Source organism: Euprymna scolopes, chromosome 46 (genome assembly GCF_053919585.1).
Source record: "Euprymna scolopes isolate OS-2025 chromosome 46, ASM5391958v1, whole genome shotgun sequence".
NCBI lineage: Eukaryota > Metazoa > Mollusca > Cephalopoda > Sepiida > Sepiolidae > Euprymna > Euprymna scolopes.
This window is the reverse complement of record NC_136527.1, coordinates 30,026,448-30,044,018: the sequence shown is the minus strand read 5'-3', so window position 1 is coordinate 30,044,018 and position 17,571 is coordinate 30,026,448.

Here is a 17,571-nt window from a genome sequence, read left to right as displayed (position 1 = left end):
AGATAAGAGGACAAACATTTCACAACCTTCATCACACCGTGGGGCAGGTACATATATAAAACTGCACCTCAAGGATACATAGCCTCTGGGGATGGCTATACCCGTCGCTTCGAAGAAATCGTCGTTGACATTCCTGGCAAAACAAAGTGCAGTGACGATGCTCTTCCTTGCTCAAACAGTATCCAGAACAGTTTCCTTCAATCCTGTTACTGGCTGGAAACTTGTGGAAAGAACGGTATCACCTTGAACCCAGAGAAATTCATCTTTTCTCAAGACACTGTAGAGTTTACTGGCTTTGAAATAACTCCAGACAGCGTGAGACCATGTAGTCACTATCTTGAAGCAATTTTAGACTTTCCTTCACCGAAGAACATCACAGACATGAGATCATAGTTTGGCCTCGTAAATCAGGTATCATATACCTTCAGTATGACTGACAGGATGCAAGCATTCAGACAACTGTTGAAACTGGAACTCCATTCAACTGGGACGACACACTGGATCGTCTTTTTCAGGAGTCAAAAACAGTCATCATCAGTGAAATTGAACATGGTATCCAGATATTCGACAAAAACAAACCAACTTGTCTAGCTACGGACTGGTCGAAGAATGGCATTGGGTTTTGGCTGTTCCAAAAACATGGCACATGCATCAAAACCGAGACAAATGGAAGATAACTCTTGTTGGAAGCGGGTTCACCAGCCCCACAAAATCCAGGTATGCACCCGTCGAAGGTTAAGCCCTTGCAGTTGCTGATGCCTTGGAGAAAACAAGATACTTTGTTCTGGGATTTGACAAGTTGATCATCGCAGTAGACCATCGCTGATCAAGCTTTTTGGGGGACAAATCACTGGAGGACATCCCCAATTCAAGACTTCACAATCTGAAGGAAAAGACCCTAAGTTCACAATGCTACACGTGCCTGGTGCCAAACACTGTGCTGCCGATACCGTATCTCGCCACCCAGTTGGAAGGCCTGACAATATGATTCTCAGTGATGACATAGCCTCTGTTGATGGCTACATCCGGAGTGAGGTGCCACAAACCATCCAAACACTGCAGCACAAAGCCTCAGATGTTATTACCAGAGAGCCAGACACTGCTTCGCAATGTGGTGAAGCCATATTCTATTCATCATCCGTTTTCAGCCACATCATTGCAGTTTATCTCCTGAGACAAGATTAGAACTGCAACAGCCAGCGACTAGGACATGCTCAAGCTAGTACAGAGAAAAGATGTGCTTACAGCGTTGCACTCTGCACATCAAGGCATTTCATCCATGACGTCAAAAGCAATGACATCACTAAACTCAGAAACTCTTGCAATCATTGCAACCGAAATGCGCCATCTCAATCAAGTGCATCGCCAATGCCACCCGTCTACCCCTTGTATCCATTTCAGTGTGTATGTGCGGACTTCTTCCACTACAAAGGCCGTAATTACCTGGTGATTGTTGATAGATACTCAAACTGGCCCATCGTTTAAAGGGCACACAATGGTGCCTCTGGCTTCATTGACTGCTTACGACGCACATTCGTCACATTTGGAATAGCAGATGAGTTATACGCAGATGGCGGTCTAGAGTTTACAGCTTCAACAACCAGAGATTTCATGAAGACCTGGGGTGTGAATCATAGGCTCTCATCTGTAGCTTTTCTACATAGCAACTGTAGAGCAGAAGTTGGGGTGAAAACCGTGAAATGCATGATTACAGACAACACTGAACCAAATGGTGAACTAGACACCGATGCCTTTCAACCTGCCATGTTGCAGTATCGAAACACCTCGGACAGAGATACAAAATTATTTCCAGCAATGTGTGTCTTTGGGCGGGCAATCCGAGACTTCATCCCAATCCTGCCCGGCCGCTACAAATCTCATGAGACATGAGAGTGACACACTGCCGGACGCTTAGCTGAACATACAAAGCGGGTGCCACCTCTCAGAGTGGGAGACAATGTCAGGATCCAAAATCAAACTGGCCCTTGTCCAAGAAAATGTGACAAAACTGGAACTGTCATTGAAGTTCATCAATTTGACAGTATGTTGTACGCATGGACGGATCAGGCAGAGTGACATTTACGCAACAGGAAGTTTCTACGAAAGTACATGCCGGTGTATTCCCCTCCTGAAAAACATACCATTGACCATGACTTGAGATACACTTCAAAGGAGGAAATCCCAACCCACCTACACCAGTGATTGGGATACCAATAGCCCCAGCTGTTTCATCTCAGACCATCACATTACACCAGCTGAGCAGGGTAGACCACCTCATGTCACTCAGCCTTAATCACCTATGCCATCAGTCTTGGACAGACCACCACCAGTGGATGACAGTCAACCTCCCATGCCTGCATCTATCAGGCCACCTCCCACACCACAGGCTCCAACGCCATCATCCACAGTACCAACTACACCGAGAAGGAGCGTGACACTTAGAGTAAGACCAGAACAACTTTCCTTCGACCAGACTCCAAGATGCTCCAGTCACCCATGACAAGAACCAAAGTAGCTCAGTGATTATGACCATTAATGAGACAGAATAATCCCTGAACCAGAGGGCAGTTTACCCAATGATGATTCATGACTGTCTCTTTATTTTATGTACAAGCAGTACATCTATTAATTCTTATTTTAATTTCATTGTCTCACATGATTTGAGGTCATAGTGCAAAGACAGTATAAAGACACTATCTATTAAAAAATTATCTTTGAAAAGAACACCATCCTATCTGTAATCATAACCAGTAACAGACATTAAATCATTCATTCAGAATACTTTCAAAAGACTCGGGGAGGGGTAGAGGATAGTGTATTACATAATCATAATCCAGCCATTAGTGAATCTTAGATTTATCCAACAGATAGTTGAATTGTTATGTTTATACCCATGTTACCATAATATCATTGTATGTTTCAGACCTCCATCATTTTATACCCATGTTACCATAATATCATTGTATGTTTCAGACCTCCATCATTTTATACCCATGTTACCATAATATCATTGTATGTTTCAGACCTCCATCATTTTATACCCATGTTACCATAATATCATTGTATGTTTAAGACCTCCATCATTTTATACCCATGTTACCATATCATTGTATGTTTCAGACCTCCATCATTTTATACCCATGTTACCATAATATCATTGTATGTTTCAGACCTCCATCATTTTATACCCATGTTATCATAATATCATTGTATGTTTCAGACCTCCATCATTTTATACCCATGTTACCATAACATGTCATTGTATGTTTCAGACCTCCATCATTTTATACCCATGTTACCATAATATCATTGTATGTTTCAGACCTCGATCATTTTATACCCATGTTACCATAATATCATTGTATGTTTCAGACCTCCATCATTTTATACCCATGTTACCATAATATCATGGTATGTTTCAGACCTCCATCATTTTATACCCATGTTACCATAATATCATTGTGTGTTTCAGACCTCCATCATTTTATACCCATGTTACCATAATATCATTCTATGTTTCAGACCTCCATCATTTTATACCCATGTTACCATATCATTGTATGTTTCAGACCTCCATCATTTTATACCCATGTTACCATAATATCATTGTATGTTTCAGACCTCCATCATTTTATACCCATGTTACCATAATATCATTGTATGTTTCAGACCTCCATCATTTTATACCCATGTTACCATAATATCATTGTATGTTTCAGACCTCCATCATTTTATACTAATGTTACCATAATATCATTGTATGTTTCAGACCTCCATCATTTTATACTAATGTTAACATAATATCATTGTATGTTTCAGACCTCCATCATTTTATACCCATGTTACCATAATATCATTGTATATTTCAGACCTCCATCATTTTATACCCATGTTACCATAATATCATTGTATGTTTCAGACCTCCATCATTTTATACCCATGTTACCATAATATCATTGTATGTTTCAGACCTCCATCATTTTATACCCATGTTACCATAATATCATTGTATATTTCAGACCTCCATCATTTTATACCCATGTTAACATAATATCATTGTATTTTCAGACCTCCATCATTTTATACCCATGTTACCATAATATCATTGTATGTTTCAGACCTCCATCATTTTATACCCATGTCACCATAATATCATTGTATATTTCAGACCTCCATCATTTTATTCCCATGTTACCATAATATCATTATATGTTTGAGACCTCCATCATTTTATACCCATGTTACCATAATATCATTGTATATTTCAGACCTCCATCATTTTATACCCATGTTACCATAATATGATTGTATGTTTCAGACCTCCATCATTTTATACCCATGTTACCATAATATCATTGTATGTTTCACACCTCCATCATTTTATACCCATGTTACCATAATATCATTGTATGTTTCAGACCTCCATCATTTTATACCCATGTTACCATAATATCATTGTATGTTTCAGACCTCCATCATTTTATACCCATGTTACCATAATATCATTGTATTTTCAGACCTCCATCATTTTATACCCATGTTACCATATCATTATATGTTTGAGACCTCCATCATTTTATACCCATGTTACCATAATATCATTGTATGTTTCAGACCTCCATCATTTTATACCCATGTTACCATAATATCATTGTATATTTCAGACCTCCATCATTTTATTCCCATGTTACCATAATATCATTATATGTTTGAGACCTCCATCATTTTATACCCATGTTACCATAATATCATTGTATATTTCAGACCTCCATCATTTTATACCCATGTTACCATAATATCATTGTATGTTTCAGACCTCCATCATTTTATACCCATGTTACCATAATATGATTGTATGTTTCAGACCTCCATCATTTTATACCCATGTTACCATAATATCATTGTATGTTTCAGACCTCCATCATTTTATACCCACGTTACCATAATATCATTGTATGTTTCAGAACTCCATCATTTTATACTAATGTTACCATAATATCATTGTATGTTTCAGACCTCCATCATTTTATACCCATGTTACCATAATATCATTGTATGTTTCAGACCTCCATCATTTTATACCCATGTTACCATAATATCATTGTATGTTTCAGACCTCCATCATTTTATACCCATGTTACCATAATATCATTGTATGTTTCAGACCCCCATCATTTTATACCCATGTTACCATAATATCATTGTATGTTTCAGAACTCCATCATTTTATACCCATGTTACCATAATACCATTGTATGTTTCAGACCTCCATCATTTTATACCCATGTTACCATAATATGATTGTATGTTTCAGACCTCCATCATTTTATACCCATGTTACCATAATATCATTGTATGTTTCAGAACTCCATCATTTTATACTCATGTTACCATAATATCATTGTATGTTTCAGACCTCCATCATTTTATACCCATGTTACCATAATATCATTGTATATTTCAGAACTCCATCATTTTATACTAATGTTACCATAATATCATTGTATGTTTCAGAACTCCATCATTTTATACTAATGTTACCATAATATCATTGTATGTTTCAGACCTCCATCATTTTATACCCATGTTACCATAATATCATTGTATGTTTCAGACCCCCATCATTTTATACCCATGTTACCATAATATCATTGTATATTTCAGAACTCCATCATTTTATACTAATGTTACCATAATATCATTGTATGTTTCAGAACTCCATCATTTTATACTAATGTTACCATAATATCATTGTATGTTTCAGACCTCCATCATTTTATACCCATGTTACCATAATATGATTGTATGTTTCAGACCTCCATCATTTTATACCCATTTACTTCTTTTGTTTGTTGGCTTCTCTTAACAAAACTCTCCAAAACGGTTAATTTTAAATTATGTTTCAGACCTCCATCATTTTGGATGAATAAAGTTATTATCTGAAAATTGTATCGGCCCACGGCCCACTTATCTAGGTAGAACAGTAACTTATCGCACTAAAATACATAACTTATCCATGTAGGTAGAAGAGTAACTTATTGAACCGAATAAAAGCATAAAAATACATAACTTATCCATGTAGGTAGAAGAGTAACTTATCTTGCTTTGTCACTTTTTTTGTTTGTTGGCTTCTCTTAACAAAACTCCCGAAAACGGTTAATTGTTATTTTAAATTATTTTGAATGCAACTAATATTTTTTATTACAAAATATTTTTCTACTTTATTTTTTGTTGCGGTGAAAAGTGAAGATACAGAAGAAAATAATTAAAACTAATTTTTGCAGTATTTAAAAAAATAAATAAATAAATAAAACGGAAGAAGTTTCGTTTCGTTTCCGTTTCATGTTTTTGTTGTTACTTCAAGTTCTTCTTCTTGATACAACTTTTAGACGAACTATATTACCTACCTTTTATTTTTATTAATTATCTTTGAAATAATCACAGAAAACTAGTATTTATTTTGCAAGTGATTTTTTGGATTTTACAAGGAATTTATTTAACTTTTAAATGTAGATGAATTTGTCAGTTTCTTCCAACGTGATAACAGTTTTCATTATTACATTTTTTTTCACCTGTAATTTTTTACATTTAATCTCCTTAATTATTTTTTTTTCGTAGAGATTAACTTTTGATTAATCTTTTTAAACACAATAAAAAAATAATCGGAAATCTATATAAATAAATAAATAAAAATACGAAAATGCAGCTTTAAAAACTATCAGTTTCCGCCATTAAACGAATGCAACGAATTAGAGAAAATGAAAAAAATAAAACTTGTAATCTGTTCTCTCTCATGTAAATATTAAAATGTTAAATAAAATATTCACGAAATAGATCGGCTCTATTTCGAAATAATTTCTTTTTTTTTTTTTAATTTTCCTCTTCAATTATGTTTTCTGCGAACTTGCTCTTCCGTTCGTCATCTTGAATGTTAAGTTGAGCTTGTAAAGTCAATCACATTTGAAAAATCGTTTCCTTTATAAAAGCAGATAAAATTAATCGAAAGCAGATTATAAAACAAAAACGTAAGTATTACTACATGACGCACGTTGTGTATTTTTTATTTTCATCTTTTTTTCATCGGATTATTATCGAATGGTCACTAATCTATCAGATTTTGTTTTCAATACTGACTTAAACATAAAAAAACGGTCAATACGTAATTCTTTATGTTATCAGTGGTGGCCAATTCTGTATGCGTTTTCACGTACAGAATTGATAACATTTTTCTTGATTTTTGTTCCTTAATTTCCCTGTGTCTTTATTGAAACATGAAAGCGAATAATCCTAATGAAAATGTTGATTTATCGTTTGAAAATATTTCGCTGTTGATTGTTTTTGTTTTCAATATTGACATAAAAAAACTTCTTTATCTTTTAAAAATAAATAAATAAATAAAAATAAAAAATAATTTAAAAAAAAATCAGATTTTGTTTTCACTAATGACTTAAACAAAAAAAAAGGTAAATTTCTAAAATCTTTAAAAATTACAAATATTCTTTACAATGACGACTTTTATAGGTTTTCAAGGATGTTGAAAATGAATAAATATTTTAAAAGTGACGCAGAGAATTAGTTTTCATAACATGAAGAAAGTATTTTTTTCGAAAATTGATGTTCACGTTTCTATATAAATTTAATGTAAAATGAGCACCCATTTTCTGGCCACATGGTGATATTAGGGGAGGGGCTGCCTGAATGCCGTTTTGGTAAATTGTAACTTACTTTCCACCTTAATAGTCATCTTTACCATGACGAATTCTAAAGGTTTTAGGGTATGCTGAAAACGAATACCACATTAAAAATTGCTGCAAACAAGTAGTTGTATGGATATTAAGCTAAGTAATTCTTTATGTTATCAGTGGCGGCCACCAATCATAACATAAGGAATTACATTGTTTAATATTTGAAAACTCGTTATTGTCTTATTAACTAAATTTTTTCTTTCCAAGAATAAGTTTCTTTTTTCTTTTGTTAAATGTCTTAATATGGGGAACACCCGATGCATGGTGAATACCATCTGATAATTTAAAATTAACATCGGTAGATGACACTTGATGACTTCCATGCTCGAGTTTATAAACAAGGAAAAATTCATTTCTTTTGTCTTTCTAATAATCTTTTCTTTCATAATTCATTCCAAACGCTTCACATACTCTGTCAAAATGGTTAACTGAAATCATCTTCCAAAGTGTCACATATAAAACGAATCCCGAGAAAACAATATTTTTTAAAAACAGAATATAGATCTAACGAATTCCCTCTCACTGGTTCCTTTTCCCCACTTCCAAACTCTGAACCAACTCTAGGCCTTCCTAAGTGGATCCGATTAATGTCTTTGACATCCACAATAGTTGCAAATAGGAGATAACTTGTGTCCAAATTATTGGCAATTTTTGATGGCGCGTTATGTGTCAGGACTCTCCAAACCATCAACGACCTTTCCCGTTGATGTAGACTCCATTATATTATATATTACTGTCTTGGACATCCACAACCGATGATACAGCAGATAATTTGTGTTCAAATTATTTGCAATTTTCGATGTCATGCTATATGTCATGACTCTACAATCCATTAACGGCTGTTGATGTTGACTCCTCCATATTGAGATACCAGTTCCAAACTCTAATAAATATTGAGATATCAGCTTGTTCTGTGGCTCAATCACTATCCAACTCATTGAACTTTCCTCAATCAACGTTGCCCACAGATGTTCCACATGCGCCTTCTGGTGGTTCTTATAAAAAAACAGATCTCCAATCTTAAAATCTACTGACTTTATTTTCTTATTCTTGTTCTCTATCAGTTTTTTCTAACTTTTTGAATGTTATTCCTTACCAAAGTAAAAGATTGATGCATCTCTTTTAGAGCGATCTCGTGTTACTCATCACCATAGTATACTCTACAAGGCATTAATATATTATCTAATGACAAGATCACGTCTCTGTTGTATAGCAAGTAGTATAGTGATAATTTCGTTGTTTCGTTCACATGAAATCTGACAGCTGCCAACATTTAGTTTATGTATAAATCCCATGACAACTCATTGTTCCTGATGTTTTTTTTTGCTTAATTGTCATGCATCATTCTGTGAAATCTTTCTACTTCTTTCTTTGTTTGGTAATAAAATGACGTCATCACATGATGTATGTTGAGGTCCTTCAACACCTTCTTCATGACTTTGTTAATATTTTCCGGGCATTATCTTTTAACAGCTGGGGTGGTCCTCCGAATCTGGGGAGAATTTTATCCAACAACAGATGCACCACCGTTTCTGCCTTCTTATTAGGAACCGCAAAAGCCTCCAGTCAACCTCTATACATATCCATGAAAGTCACTATCTCCTAGTTACCCAAAAGTGTCTTAATAATAATAATAATAACATAACATATGACAGCAATAAGCCCTCAACTTTCTTATACAAAGAAAACTATTTTGGCTCAAATAAAACGATTTTACGTACTATCTCTTTTGCATATCACTAAGATTATGAGATAAAAAAGTAAATTTGTTTTTAACAAAGATCATATCAGATCATAGATCATTTGAGGCAGAAATTATTTTTTATAAATCAACAATAATATGGCGTCATACCAATGAAAGATCTGACTTGTCTCACAGTAGTTGGAGTCGAGATTTTATCGATTTTGATTTTTTCCAGGTCTGGCTATATACTCTGTTCACTAACTTTGAACCCCAGATCCTGTTCTTCTCCTAAAATCTCACACTACATCACTTTTAACCTGAGGTTTTGCTTATGTAAAATGACTAGTAGTACCCTATCTATGTGATCCAAGTGACTTTCCATCGTATCTTAGAATATAAAAATATCATCCAAATATGGTAATACATAATATTTCTGTCCCTGTAGAACTATGGACATTAATTGCTGAAACATCCTCAGGGCGTTTGCGAGACCAAATGGTATAATGTTAAAGTGAAATAAACCCCAGTTGCAGATAAATGAAGTTCTTTTCTTTATCATTCTTATTTAATTTAACCTGAGAGTAATCTGACTTCAGATCTAAGTTTACAAAGTATTTTGTCAGCCCAAGTAAGGCTAATATATCATCAATGGCCAGTAACACTCAGGCAAACTTCTTTATGACTTTATTTAAAGCCTTTACATCTATTTTACTACCATCCTTTTTTTTCTACTTACACAATCAGAAAACTCCATTGACTATTCAATCGCTCAATAACATCTGCTTGCATCATTTCACCTAAATTGACATACATCCTCACCCCATTTTTCTTAAGCCACTTGCAGCTTTTATCACATTTGTGTTGAGATTCTCTGCAACAAAGAAATTATGGTAGAAAGACTGACTTTCTATCCCTACTCTTAATCGAGCAAGCCCTTCTACAATTAATGGGGAACCATTAGCTGTTCTTAAACTTTTTTTATCACATAGTCCAGGTTCCTGGATGTGCTTTAAAAACACTGCTAATTATTACTAACACCTAAATCGAAGTACATCCTCATCTCCTTTTTTCTTAAGCAACCCATGGCTTTTATCACACGTGTGTTCAGATTCTCTGCAACAAATCACTCATGACGGAAAAACTAACATTCTATTCCTACTCTTAATCGAGCAAACCCTTCTACAATTAATGGGGACTCATTAGCTATTCTTACATTTTTTTCCACATAGTTCAGGTTCCTGTCTAAGTGCTTTAAAACACTACTATTTATTACTTTATTCTTAAATTTCTACAATTAGAGGTAAGGGAAATTATGTGTTAACATCCTGGATATTTGATAGAAACAAAAAGAACTTTTAGAATTTAGAGTGGTGGTTGGTTTCACATGAATTTAATGTAAAATGACTTAGCATTTAAGACCATTCTAGCGTCTTAGGACAGTTGACCAATATAATTTTTATGGGAAAACAATCATTTGCACTTTTCCTTAAGGAAAGATCTTTTTTTACGTTTATATGTAACTTACCGAAAAATTTTGTTTAGTGGGGAGCTCTACCACTTGGACTTAGCGTTATTGTAAGGGCTGAAGGTTTTAGAAGTAGGCTTGTTACTCGTACCTAGGGTTAGACAAAGGATTAAGCGAGTTTTTGTTACGAGGGCATTTGACACCCATAAGCAATTATACAAGAATTACAACAAACAAACAAAAATAAATGTCATTTAAAACAAGTGACGTCACTCTAACAGAAAGCGCAACGTTTGTAAAAGTATCAAGTATTTTTACCCACCTATTTATATATTTAAAAAATAATTATTTGTTAAAGCTGACATTAATATATTAAAAAAAAACAAGTTTTTGTTAAAGCTGAAAAATTGTTCACACATTTTGAATAAATTTGATTTTTTTAAAATTACATTTCACGTCTTTTTCTACCTTTTTTATTTCTTAACTGAGCATCTCCTACAAATATTTAAATATCGATTTCGCATTTTTCATAATTGGGCACATTAGTTTCTATTCAATAATAATTCGCTTCAAACATTGGAAAAAAGACGAAAATTAAAAAAAATAATAGAGAGGTGATACCGCTCATACATGTGAACCTAAAACATAATTCAGTCACATTTTCAGTTGTTCAAAACAAAAACACAATATTTAAAATTTTGACAACTAGTCAAAGTTTTTAAATATTTATATGCTCGATAACAAATAGCTCTAACTAAACATGCAAGAAAAGTTTTTATAATCAAATTTTTGATTTAAAAAAATCGATCTGGAATAAAAATCAACAACAAAAAACGTCTGTTTACAGTGGCTATGCTATCGCTGCTTCTAGTTATGATGCTATTCCTAATGCTAGTCTACACTAAGAATCAAAACGATTTTTTCCGGATATCATGTTTTTTAATTGCTATTTACAACAACAGAAAATCATATACAATTATTATTTTAACAGATTAAAACAGTAAAAAGATTGTTTTATGATAGTTCAAATAAAATTAAAACAAAAAGTGCCATACTCATGTTGAAATCTTTTTTACATAATGGAAAAACGAGTGCTCAAATCTATTTCAGACAGGCGAAACTATTAAAAGTGCAATCTTTTCTTGGCTAGATTCTAAATCTCACGAAAACATTCTTCATACCAGCGCAGTACGAGCATTTAGAAATTGGGGGAGTTGTTACAAAATCTTACAGAAAACGTTATTTTATGATGTTAACATTTTTTATCAATTTATTTGCTTAAAATTCTTAAAATATACTATGTACATTATTATTTATAAATTTATTTGCTTAAAACTCTTAAAATATATAAGGTACATTATTATTCATAAATTTATTTGCTTAAAACTCTTAAAATATATAATGTACATTATTATTTATGAATTTATTTGTTTAAAACTCTTAAAATATACAATGCACATTTATCAATTTATTTGTTTAAAACTCTTTAAATATATAATGTACGTTATTATTTATAAATTTATTTGTTTAAAACTCTTAAAATATATAATGTACATTATTATTTATAAATTTATTTGTTTAAAACTCTTAAAATATATACTGCACATTATTATTTATAAATTCGTTTGAAAAAACAAAACAGTGGTATACTGACGACTTAAAATGCTTCGGTTTCTAAAATATGACTATTTTATCAGAATCCCTGTGAAATGTGTGATTATCCAAAGCATTTTATCGTTCATGTGTATTGCTACTGATAAAAATGTCAATATAAGGTGGAAAGTTTAAGAAAACAATATAACAGAGAGCTAAACATAATATAGTATTCAAGAGTGATTCGATTCTACAGAAACTTGTTCATGGAAAACCACTAATGAAAACAATCATGACGAATAGATTCCATGTAAATGTGGAAAATTATACAAATGTGAGTCATGTCATTCACTAACAGTAAGGTTATAAAATCATTGAAAAGCTGTAATATGTGGAGAGATTGAAAAATCAGTTATGGCAGAATATATATGGATGGAAAATTAAATCATTTACCATTATGGTATAAAGTAAATATTATAAATGGAGAAGAACAATGAAGAGTAAGCTAGGTTATATATTATTTAACACGATAAAGGAACCATTAATAATAATATATATACATATAGTAATATGTAATAAAAACTGTCTATATATATGTATGTATATATATATATATATTTATATGATATGGACTAATGAATACTGATAACATCTAGAAACAAAATAGTTCTTCAAATTCATACTAAGATTGTCTGCTAGGACCTGTAATGCTAATATATGTTGCTATGATTAGAGTACTTGGTAAAATTTAGTTGTAGGTTACATACTACTGAAGGCAAGAAGTTTTTATCCTCAGTGAGATTGAAAATAGAATTAAAAATTACTTACAAATTTTTACCCAGTCATCGCTACCAATACGAGAGTGTGCTAATCTCATGTACTAAATAAAACGTTCCATTAAGAATTATGTAAATATTTTTGCGTTCAAGAGAAAGGTTCTAAAGTTAAACAAAAAACACCCGAGTAAGATCGGAGGTAACATAGAAACATTGTGAAAATAACACCCAAGTGGAGAACAGTATTCTGAAGAATCAAATAATATGGAGACTAAATGCTCATCTCTAAAATAAAATAAAACGTGATTATTTTCAGTTGGAAAAATAAAAGCACATTAATTTTGTAAACAAACCTGTATTGAATGAAACTATACTCATTTTATTTTTTTATTTCATTATTAATATATGTTTGGATATTTTTAATAAATACCAACATAATGAATTGAATTTTACAACATATAATGTACTTTTTCAAATTTATTTTATACTTTCAGAATTTGCAACAGAGAAAAGAAATTCAGTAATGAATAAGAAGCACCTTTCTTCATGGTGATTTAAAAATCGTTTAAAATAATTATGAATTTCTTCATATAAATTTTCTAAAGTTTAAATTAATTAGCGTGCCTATCATCACACACTTCATTACATTTTTATTTCTTGTGGAATCAGATGCAAGAAAACACGAGATACAAACAACATTCTTGTGAAGTATGTGGTTCTTCTTTTGCACGGAAGTCAAATTTATTGCATCATATGCTAACACATACGGGAGAGAAACCACATTCATGTGAAGTATGTGGTTCTTCTTTTGCACGGAAGTCAAATTTATTGCATCATATGCTAACACATACGGGAGAGAAACCACATTCTTGTGAAATATGTGGTTCTTCCTTTGCACAGAAGTACACTTTGTTGTGTCATATGAAAACACATACGGGAGAGAAATCAAATTTTTGTGAAGTATGTGGTTCTTCTTTTGCACTGAAGTCAACGTTGTTGCATCATATGAAAGCACATATGGGAGAGAAACCACATTCTTGTGAAATATGTGGGTCTTCTTTTGCATGGAAGTCACATTTGTTGCGTCATATGAAAACACATACGGGAGAGAAACCACATTCTTGTGAAGTATGTGGTTCTTCTTTTGCATGGAAGTCAAATTTGTTGAGTCATATGAAAACACATATGGGAGAGAAACCACATTCTTGTGAAGTATGTGGTTCTTCTTTTGCACAGAGGTCACATTTATTGAGTCATATGAAAACACATACGGGAGAGAAACCACATTGTTGTGAAGTATGTGGTTCTTCTTTTGCACAGAGGTCACATTTATTGAGTCATATGAAAACACATACGGGAGAGAAACCACATTCTTGTAAAGTATGTGGGTCTTCTTTTGTATGGAAGTCACATTTGTTGCGTCATATGAATACACATATGGGAGAGAAACCACATTCATGTGAAGTATGTGGTTCTTCTTTTGCACTGACATCAACGTTGTTGAATCATATGAAAACACATACTGGAGAGAAACCACATTCTTGTGAAGTATGTGGTTCTTCTTTTTCATGGAAGTCACATTTGTCGAATCATATGAAAACACATACGGGAGAGAAACCACATTCTTGTGAAGTATGTGGTTCTTCTTTTGTGCGGAAATCAAATTTATTACATCATATGCTTACACATACGGGAGAGAAACCACATTCTTGTGAAGTATGTGGTTCTTCTTTTGCACGGAAGTACACTTTGTTGTGTCATATGCTTACACATACGAGAGAGAAACCACATTCCTGTAAAGTATGTGGTTCTTCTTTTGCATACATATCACATATGTTTAGGCATATGAAATCACATGCAGGAGAGAAACTGAATGCCTACTAGACACTATCCTCGAGTGCCTAAGGTCTCTCTGTACAGGGGTTTGTCAGAAATTCTGATATGAGGACACTTCATTGGAAGTAAACCCTGACTAAATATTCAAAGAAATGGTGTGCTATCTCCTCAAGCCATCCAGCACGTCCACCAGTTTGCAGACGGGGGCACCCCCTTTAGCAATAAAGGGCAGCTTTTAATAAGAAATAAAAAGCCGTGGACAATGGGGAAATACAAACAATATATGAAACAAAATAAAAACACATACTGGCAGGTCGGCACCCAGGATAAAAAGGGCCCTTCAACCCGTTCATACGCCAGGCTGGAAGATGCAAACAATGGTGTAAACCTTCCGAACTCTGGAAGTGGCTCTCCAACCATGACAGAGGATAACCAGGGTCAGCCATCAGGCCTTGATAACAGAGGTCCTGGTCCCCAAACATCAAATTCAGCAACAAGAAGAAAGAAAAATACAAGAGGCTTAAAAGCTCAGCCGTGGTCTGTTGCAGAAAAGAAGGTGCTACTGTTTTGCTACCACTACTCGAAGTTCGAAAAGTGGAGCAAAACATCCACTGACATTCTTACCGAGAAAATAAAAGATACTAACCTACCTGGAGAGAAACCACATTATTGTAAAGTATGTGGTTCTCCTTTTGCATCGGATTCAAATTATTTGAGGCAAATGAAAATACATACAGAGCATTCGTAATGATGCTGGACTTAACAGAAAAGCTACAGAAATCAAAAAAGTTTAAAATACTTCACACATTGTATTTTAAAAATGTGAAAAATGTGCCAAACAATAGTGTGCTAAGTTTTTTCTGGAATTATTATTACTATATTAGTAATTAAGGCTGTATAGACTGACTTTAAAGAGGATTTTTAATTATAAGAGCAAATGAAGTTAGACAAAAGAATTTTAAAAAGTGACAAATATATTTGGTGAAATGATATCTCGGTGTAAAGTGGAAGAATTAATTTCTCGATTGAAATGTACTAAATTAAAAAAGAGACAAACCTCATTTTGAATGTCATGCAAAACATATGGCATACAAATAATAGAACATTACAATATGTATGTATCTCATATTGAGTTCAATTGTGGGTCATCAGCTGAATTAGAGGAGTAGGAATGGAAAGAAACATCATCCTGAACATATGATGTTGAAGCTACTGGTGATGATATCTTCATATTCTTTTGTTGGTTTAATCTCTCTCCTTCTTTTCTACATTTTTATGACAGATCTGCCTGTTGGTCCATGACCACTATTTTGATCTTTTAAATATTCATGGTCTTCCACAAGTACATGAAATATCAAATTTTATTGTTAAAAATGCAGTTTATCAGATTTAATTAATAATTATTTTATATATCAAATAAAATGAAAAAATAGCTTTCAATATTTATTTTTACTGTAGAAATTCATTTATTTCAACATTTGTACAATTTAGATATGTTTGTCCTCTTCACAATAAATTAAAAACAAAAATAATTTAGTTTTTGTTTCAGAAAACAGATTATGTGCTTAGTCTGGCAATTTCCTTTGTTGCATTTTACATTACAGCAGCTTGAATGAACAAATAATGTATTCAACTTTGTCTTCCAGATTATTTTTTGAATAGCGGGGAGAGATTTTCTATTTATTTGTCTTCTGAAAGTATATAATTTTCACCTTGTTAAAATAGTACTTTCATTTAACAAACGAGCATTGGCAGTCTTCCAAATATCGATGATATCGTTTTCTATTAATTCCGAAATGTCAAAACAAGAAAGTTGGGGATAAATTTTCATCAAAATGTAAGTGTATTGGATTATTAGTACTTTTTCAGAATTTGACTTGGATCCTCGGGAATTTCCGTCAATTATTGCTTGGGCTCAATCGGCAGTCACCGGATTAAGCAGAGCAAAGTAACAAATGCAGACAAATTTCAAAACAAATGAAGTAAAAAAAAATACAAATACAAATATACTGAATTTCTTTTTGCTTTAAAGAAAACTGTATATATGTGTATATGTATAAATTTTGCTTTAAAGAAAAATGTAAATATGTATATATTTGTGTATATTTATATATATGTATATATTTATGTGCATATGTATATATATGTATATTTATGTGTATATTCATATATATGTATATATTTATGTGCATATGTATATATATATATGTGTGTATATGTATGTATATATATATGCATATGTACGTATATATGTATGTATATATATGTCTGTATATATTTTTGTGTATATATATGTGTATATGTATGTATATATGTATGTATATATATATGTGTCTATATGTATACATTTTTGTGTATATATATGTGTATATGTATGTATATATATATATGTGTCTATATGTATATATCCATAAATATATATATATTTGTATATATTTGTAAATATATGTATACATATATATGTATATATAT